This window comes from Haemaphysalis longicornis, unplaced genomic scaffold, assembly GCF_048455015.1.
Source record: "Haemaphysalis longicornis isolate Haplotype H1 unplaced genomic scaffold, Haemaphysalis longicornis Haplotype H1 scaffold_2, whole genome shotgun sequence".
In the NCBI taxonomy this organism is placed as follows: Eukaryota; Metazoa; Arthropoda; class Arachnida; order Ixodida; family Ixodidae; genus Haemaphysalis; species Haemaphysalis longicornis.
The window spans coordinates 52,419,173-52,427,231 of record NW_027526295.1 but is presented as its reverse complement, the minus strand read 5'-3'; positions in this window follow the sequence as shown (position 1 = coordinate 52,427,231).

Below are 8,059 nucleotides of genomic sequence, written 5' to 3'. Positions count from 1 at the left end.
ATGCGAGAACTTTTGGGCAGGCTGCAGTACGTGTACTTTAAAAAAATTCTTCCAAAGCTTGCCGAGATCAACACTCGCTAGCATTGCGTCACCGATGTATAATGACGAGGTCACTTACACGACTTCAAATATTCTTGTTCTCTTGTGGTGCCCAGCGATTTGTCTCAATTACACGGTCACTCACTAATAAATGCAGCACAGACTCATGATGACAACAGTGGTGTTTTATTCGTGTACATGCTACCATTGCAGATTTTGGTGAAACGTACACTTCAGATCGAAAGGTTAGTGATGGGTATTATCACAATTTTTTTCATCAAGCACACTGCTGTGACTTGTGCTATAATGAGAGAATGACATTCCAAAACAACGTGGTGAATCCTTCACTGCTTAAAGAAATTTGTCATCTGCGAGAATAGGAGCACACAAGTTAGTTAAGCCGCATGCAACTCTAAACAATCGGTCAATGTGTGGCAACATGTCCCATCAAATTACAGAATTGAAAGTCTTAAATATTTTTATCCTCTGAATTGCTCGCTCAACATGAACTCTTGCCCTTGCAATATCAGCTGTTTTCACCGCATCCCCTTGGGTCATTTGGGGATCCTTCCCTGTAAAGGGTGGCCTGACAATGCCAACTGCACGAGACTCGCACAGGTCGTCGATGAAGAATCCCCTGTCAACCATAATGTCATCTGTAAAAGACTCAAATTTGTCTAGGAGGCCTGATTGAGTTGTTATAGCCTTATCAGAAGCACGGCCACCATAAGCGTCGCTAATAAACGTAATCGTTCCTCCTGGACTGACGCACACTAGAAATTTAATTGTGTACGTTGACTTGTACTGCGAGTATGTCAACAGCCGACATGTCACACAGTGTGAGCGCTCTACGGGAATTTCAGTGCAGTCTGCCACTCCCCTTACTCTCGTGTACTTCTCAAAGTGCAGGGGCATGTTATTCAATATTTCGTCTTTCGAAGGCCATTCAATGGCTGCCTGCAGCGTAGCGGCAAGAACTGGAAGAGTGTGCACAAAATACCGGTGCACAGAGGAAATGCTACACCCAAAAAGTACAGCCAGGCAGGAGAATGAAATCGCTTGCTTTAGAACAATGAAAACTAGAACAACTCTTTCTTTAGGTGATGCGTCCATCTTGTTCGTGTTTTCGTGTTTCTTAACTAGTAGGGCTAGCTTATTCAAAATCTTATGGTCTGGGATCCCTGTGAAGGTGTTTAATTTAGTGTCTGTTGTCAGCAAATCAGTTATCCTAAATTTTGGCCCTATGTCTTGCAGCGGGTTAGCTTGAACTGCTTTGTCTTCCTTTGGCGAACCATCCAACCGCTGAAGCAGCAGCAGGGCCTCGGCAGCTGCCTGTTCTGAAATGAGGCATATGACAAAATTTTTACACGTATACAATTCGCAGATTTCAAACTATACGTTTAGAAAAACTACCTTGTGTCACTTCTCCGTTAAGTGAGGCCAAGGCTGGACACGAACTGGCATCTTCCATCCACTGTAGCACAGGTAGGTCTGCTACAAAAAGCAGGATAAAAGCAGATGCCCAAATTTGGATAAGCGCGAATCATGGAAAGCTTCATTGCATTTTGCAACAACCTGCAACCTGAGTTCACAGTTGCTACATACCTCAAAAGTATTTTAGCAACTTTATATAACTGCCAAAAACTGTGGATACAGGTGAGATTGTGTGTGTGTGTGTGTGTGTGTGTGTGTGCGTGCGTGTGAGCGCACATACTACAACACACTGCATTATTATTGCCTCACCACTGCTCCCGAGTTCCTCCGGCGCCAATGCAGGCTCACAAGTGCATGTACCATTTGACACAGCTCCGGGGCTGTTTTCTGGAATAAAACAGTTTACCGACAATTAGGCGCACTCAATGGAAATCAAATTAGCGCTTCAACGCTGTTTTTTTTTTTAGGGATGCAGCATCGAAACGTATTATGTTTGAACCGTCAACGCGATCCAAACCAGCGCGTTAAGAGGGTTAACATATAAAAACGCTTCATCAGTGATTTCATTACGCGACTGTTTAAATAAAAACGTCAAACAACGCACCGTTCGCTACTTCTTTCCTTTTGCGCCTCGGCCTCGGTGCAACATCGTGACTACGCACAGGTAGGTTCCGCGAAGGTACCGCTCCCTTCTTCAGTCTCGGTTTGACTTGAACCAGGTTATCTAAAACCAACATTAATGCATCAGTGAGCCGGTAAATACAGAATGTACGCAAGGAAGCGCATATTTCACTTACCAAGCTGGCCCCAAAACATGTCATCCTTTTTGAAGTGGTCACTGCATACGAACATGTGTTCGGTCACTTTCTTTCCAATGCGCAGTTTTATCACCCACTCTTTACGTAATTTTGGGTTCTTCGGAAAGCTGTGAAGGCTTGTTTTGCCGCTTATAGCTCGGTTCTTGCACTGGGGGACACTGCACATGCGATTGCTTCTCGCTGCATGCGACGTCGCCGCCGTCGTACTGCCAGAGCGGGCCCGTACGCCGGAGCGGTCGTTCCGCGATCACCTTCTCCAGGCTTCGGAAAAAAACCGCGTGGCGTCGCTACCGTATCTGGAAAGAGCGAATAGGTGGGGCGGATATAAGTGGGGATAGCTGGTAAGCGAGGTACAGGGGGCGTAATAAGGGGCTTGCGGGGGTAAATACTAGGTTTGTTGGAAAGGGATATATGGTTACGGACTGGTACAGCACGTGAGCGGGTTGATATAGTCGCTGGTGATGATGTGTAAAAGGTCGAAGAGGCGCGCACCGCAGGCAGAGTGTTCGTAGTGTTCAGTTGTCTGTGGCACAGGATAGTTTGAGGCAGGCTGGGTGTGCTGGGAGGCGCGGGCGCACGTTCCTACCAGACCGCACTGTGTCACACACACACACACTCATTCACACGCGTTCCGATGCGGGCACCGGGCCAGGAAAGTCTGGGGGGAGTGTTCTTGGCTGACCGTTGGGGCCCCGCACGCCGCAGGGGGCACGGAGTTCGTGCGGCAGCAGGCCCGAGGGGCCGCACACGGAAGAGCCGGATCGTGCGGTGGCGGCCACGGGGGGCCGCCACCGCACGGGGGAAGGGGGAAGGAGAGCGACGGCGGCGGGGCCGTTGGCCTCTACAGCAGCTGGGCCAAGCCGGTGGCGTGCAAATACTGCAGCAGTGCGGTGAGTGCCGCGCCCCGTCCGCGGGAGGCCGAGGGGAATAGTAGTTCCTCCCGCGTGCTGCACGCAACTCCGAGGGCAGCGTAGCGCTGCAGCATCTTGGCCCGCTCGGTGTGGTGGAGGCTGCAGCGTAGTAGGGCGTGCTCCGTGTTGTCGAGTTCGCCGCAGTGCTGGCAGTTGGGGGAGGCGGCCCGGCCGAAGAAGAAGCGGCGGGCCGTGGAGAACGCGCTGCGCGTACGGAGACGAAGCAGTAGGCTGCAGTCCGCGCGGCCGAAGGTGCGGCTCGGGAGGCGCCCCGGGGGGTTCCCGTTGGCCAGTCGCGGGTGCAGGTGTTGTTCTGCGTGCTTCGCCACCCAGTAGCGCGCCTCGTCCCCCTTGGTGGCCGCTTCATAGACGGCCGTGTCCGCCGAGTGGGCCGCCTTGGCGAGCGAGTCGGCCAGCTCGTTGCCCGCCAAACCCACGTGAGCCGGCACCCAGTGCAGCGAGACGCGTCTCCCCTCTGAATGTAGGTCACGCAGCTTCTTGGCGAGCTGCCGCACGAGCGGCCCATGTTTGTGTGGGCTTTGCAGGCGCAGGAGTGCCGCCCGGCTGTCGCAAAGGATGACGGCCTGGAGGATGTCGCGGCGTTCCGCCAGGGCGTCCGCCGCCAGGTGCAGGCCTACCAGCTCGGCTGTTGTTGAGCTGGAGGCAAAGCTGAGGCGGCGCTGCACCGTTAGTTCTAGCTCGGGGACCGCGCAAGCGGCGGCGGCGGAGCCTGGGGGGCCGGGCAGCACGGAGCCGTCGGTGTACATTTTTACTGCACCTGCGTAGCGCTCGTGCAGCAGACACGCGACCTCTTGTTGTAAAGCGCAGGTGGGGGTGGCGCGCTTGCTTTTTACGCCGGGGATCGTGGTGTCGATGTGCACACCCGCGTCGCGCTGCGGTGGGGGGGGGCGGGTCTGTGGGTGGCGGGTCTGGACCCACGAGCTCTTCGTACTTGGTTAGAAGCTGGAAGGCTTGTGAATGGGGTCGCTGTCGAAACCGCTCGAGGAGGGTGTGGCCGTCTGGGGCGAGCTTCAAGCGCGCGATGAAGTTGAGCCCGTAGCGCAGTGCGATGGATTGCAGGGGCCACGACCCGGCCTCGGAGAGGGTTTCGACGATGCGGGAGTGGTTGGGGAGGCCGAGGCAGAGGCGAAGGTCGGCGCGGTGTTGAAGTTCAAGCTTCCTCCAAGTTGCAGGGGTTAACTTGGCCTGCGGGAGCGCGTAAAGTACACGGCTGACGCCAGTGGCTGTGTACATACGCGCGGCCAGCTCCGGGGTGCAGCCACGCCCACCTGCCACGATCTTCTTGATGGCTTGTAAGGCTGTGGCGGCCATGGCTCGGGCAGCTTTCAGGTGGGGCCGCCAACAGAGCCTGTTGTCTAGTGTGGCCCCCAAATACACCACCTTATTTTTCCACGGCAGGATGACACCGTTCAGTTGGAGCTCTTTGGTGCGCTTCTCCATTCCCGCCGTGGGGTGGTATGTGAGGGCCACAGTTTTGGTGGGCGATACCCGCAGGCCGAGTTCTTGCAGCTGTCTGCCGACGATGTTGAGGGCCACCTGGATGGCTTCGCGGGCAGCCTCCCGCCTGCCCGTGTGGGCGCTGTTCCAGATGGCGATATCGTCGGCGTAGAGCATCATGTGGGTCGGGATGGGGTCGGAGGAGGGGAATGCTGCAGGAAGGGTTGATAGGGCCAGATTGAAGATGAAGGGGGACAACACGCTGCCCTGGGGCACGCCTGCTGTGACGGGACGGGCCGAGCTGAGGGTTTTTCCCACGCGCACCTGAAGGTGGCGGTTGCCTAGGAAGGCATTCAGGTATGCGCGCATCCGCCCCGTCACTCGACAGCGGTCAAGCGCGGCATGGATCGTCGTGTGGGGGAGGGCGTCGAAAGCTTTCTCCACGTCGAGCAGGACCAAAAACATGGTGTGCTTGCTTCCCTTGGCCTGCTCAAACGTGGAGACGACGTCCGCGATGCAGTCCGCCGTGCTGCGCCCCCTTTTGAAGCCGGCTTGCTGCTCGGGGCTCCGTTTGTGCTCCCCCGCGAGCCACTCCAGCCTTGCCAGCACCATCATCTCCAGCAGTTTTCCTACCGCAGAAGTTAGAGAGATGGGCCGGTAGGAGCCGAGCTCGGATGGTGGCTTGCCGCGCTTTAAGATGGGGCAGACGTGCGCCAGGGTGAGTGAATTGGGCAGCGTGCCCCGTTCCCACAGCGTGTTGAAGTAGGTCAGGAGCCTCTTGCGTTGCTCTTCATTGAGATTTCGGAGCGCCTGGAAGGTTATTCCGTCGGGGCCCGGGGCGCTCTTTCGCTTCGCCCTCGCCAGCGCACGCTCCAGCTCCTGCTCCGTGAAGGGTTCATTCATGACCTCGGCCGCGCGCGCGTCGCGGGCCGAGAGGGGTGGTTTGTTTACGTTCGGCGGCGCGCGGCCGGCGGAGGCTGGGGGGGAGGAGGAGGTGACGTGCGCGGCGAAGGCCTCGGCCACTTCGGCGAGGGGCTTCCTTTGGGCGATGGCCAGCGAGAGGAGGGGAAGCTTGCCGGGCGAGGGGGGCTGGGTGAGGGCACGTAGGAGCCGCCACGCTCTCGCCGTGCCCCCGGCGCTTTCGAGCGAGGCGCAGATAGAAACCCAGCTCTCGCGCCGCAGTCTGTTCGCGTGGCGGCGTAATGCGGCGTCGATTCTGTTGTACAGGGTCCATTCATTCCGCGCGCCGGAGCGGAGGGCCTGGCGTTGCGCTCGCTGTCTCGCGGCGCGCAGGTTGAGGAGTTTCAGATCCGGGGCCGGCTGGAAGGGGGCCGCGTGGGCCGTTGTTGTGGCCGCTTTGAGGGACCGCTCGAGCGCGCCGAGAAAGTCGTCCTGTTGGTGTTCGGAGAGCAGTTCTCGGAAGCGGTCCCAGTGCGTCACGGAGAAGACGCGGCCTCGTGCGGCGCCCCCGCTTTCTGGTTCCATTACAATTGGTTTATGGTCCGAGCCCCATGTGCTGGCCTGAGGCCTCCAGGAGTACCTGAGGTGTTCAGATGTGAAGGCGACATCGATGCACGACTGCCGGTTGTTGCGCTTTACGAATGTTGTTTCCCCGGTATTGATGGGGGCGAGCCCGCAGGTGGTAATAGCGTCAACAAGCTGAGTGCCGCGCTTGTTGGCACGCCTGCTGCCCCAGCTGGCGTGGTGTGCGTTAAGGTCGCCGCACACGATCTTATCACGCGTGCAGAGAGCAGTCAGGGAGCACAGCTCGGCAGGGTCCCAGTCCCGGTTGGGTGGCACGTAGGCACTCACCATCGTCGTCTCGGTTTTCCCCATGCGCGTCGTAACGGCCACGCATTCGAGGTGATCGCTCCGGGGGCCACCAAGGTCGACCCGAGCGTGCGGGATGGACTTTTTGATGTAAATGGCTGCTCTCGTGCGGCCGGGGGCGTGCGCGGTGTTGTCGCAACGCTTGAGCGGGCAGTGCGGCTCGGCGCATTTCGTCGCACAATGGTAGGCGACGTAACCTGGCAGTCGGCATTGCTCAGGTAAGGTGTCTGTCTCCTGGAGGCACAGGATGTCGTACGGATGATGTAGGACCCGCGCGTAAAGGTCATCGTGGCGCCTGCGGAGTGAGTTGCAGTTCCATTGTAGTATGGATGGTATTGTTTTTGCTTGGGCGCGGGTGTTTGGAGTGGGAATGTTATTTTCCATTTTCGAGGAGTTCGATGTAACTTGTGAGGTTTGCTATCGTTTTGCGCGCTTCATCGAGTAGTACGGCCGAGGGGGCTGGCGCTCGCAGCCGGCTGGCGTAAGATGGTCGCTCCAGTGACGGGGGCTAGCGGGCCGTTCTCGTACAGCTGGGGGGGGGGTGGGGGGCGGAGGGTTGGATGTGCGCTGTGGGAGGTGACAGCGTTGCGGTCGGGCGCGCGGGACATCTTGTAGCTGTTGCCCAGTGGGTCCCCCCGCAGTTGCAGCAGCGGAGCCCTGGGGCCGCGCAGTCTTGTGTGGAGTGGGCGCCAGCACACCTGGCGCAGCGAGCCGCGCCCCTGCAGGCCGTACGGACATGGCCGAAGTGGTAGCAATGCCCGCATTGGAGGTTGCGGGCAGTCAGAAGCTCTACAGGGACGCGGATGTGCGAGAGAAATACATGGGTGGGTGGCTGGCGGCCCAGGAAGGTCAAAAACAGTAGCTGACCCTTGCGCGACCCCCCAATGATGGGCACCGGAGTTTTCATTCTTGCAATTAGCTCCTCTGCTCCACCTGCGGCATCAATGCCCCGCAGAACCGCGCGCGTGCGTCCCTCCCTCGAGGCAGGGTACGGCTGCACGGGCACACCCCCGAGGGAGCGAAGCCCGAGCAGAACGTCGCGGGTGTCATCGCGTACGGTATCTATTGCCACCAGATTGAGCCGCGCGTTTATGCGGATCTCTCCCAGGCCACGGAGGTGTTTCAGTTCCTCGCTCAGGTCATAGCGGCTCAGTTGGCGTAGGCTTGCGCCTTGGGTGTTGGGTTTAAAGAGCACCGTGACCTGAGGGGCGAGTCTGCCGGCGGCGCTCGCCCGCCGAGAGTCGGTTTGTTTACCTCCCGCTCGGGGAGGGGTGGCCTGGGAGAGAGGAGGGGGGGGGGTGCTGGCGGACTTGTTTTTTTAGGCCGGCGCTTCCCGTGCCTCACCAACGTGAATCCCTCGTCCTCCGCGTCGGCCGCGTCATCCGCATCGGGGCGTTCGGGGCTTTCTCTGCCATCGGAGGAGCCAGCAGGGGAGGAGGAGCTGAGGACCGCGCTCGGGGGGCTGCGCGCTGCCTGCTGCGTCTTCGTGGGGGGAGGGTGGCGCTCGCTGACTACGTCGTTCGCACTCTTCCTGCTCGTGGAGTTGGCGGGGGGGGGGGGGGGGGAGGA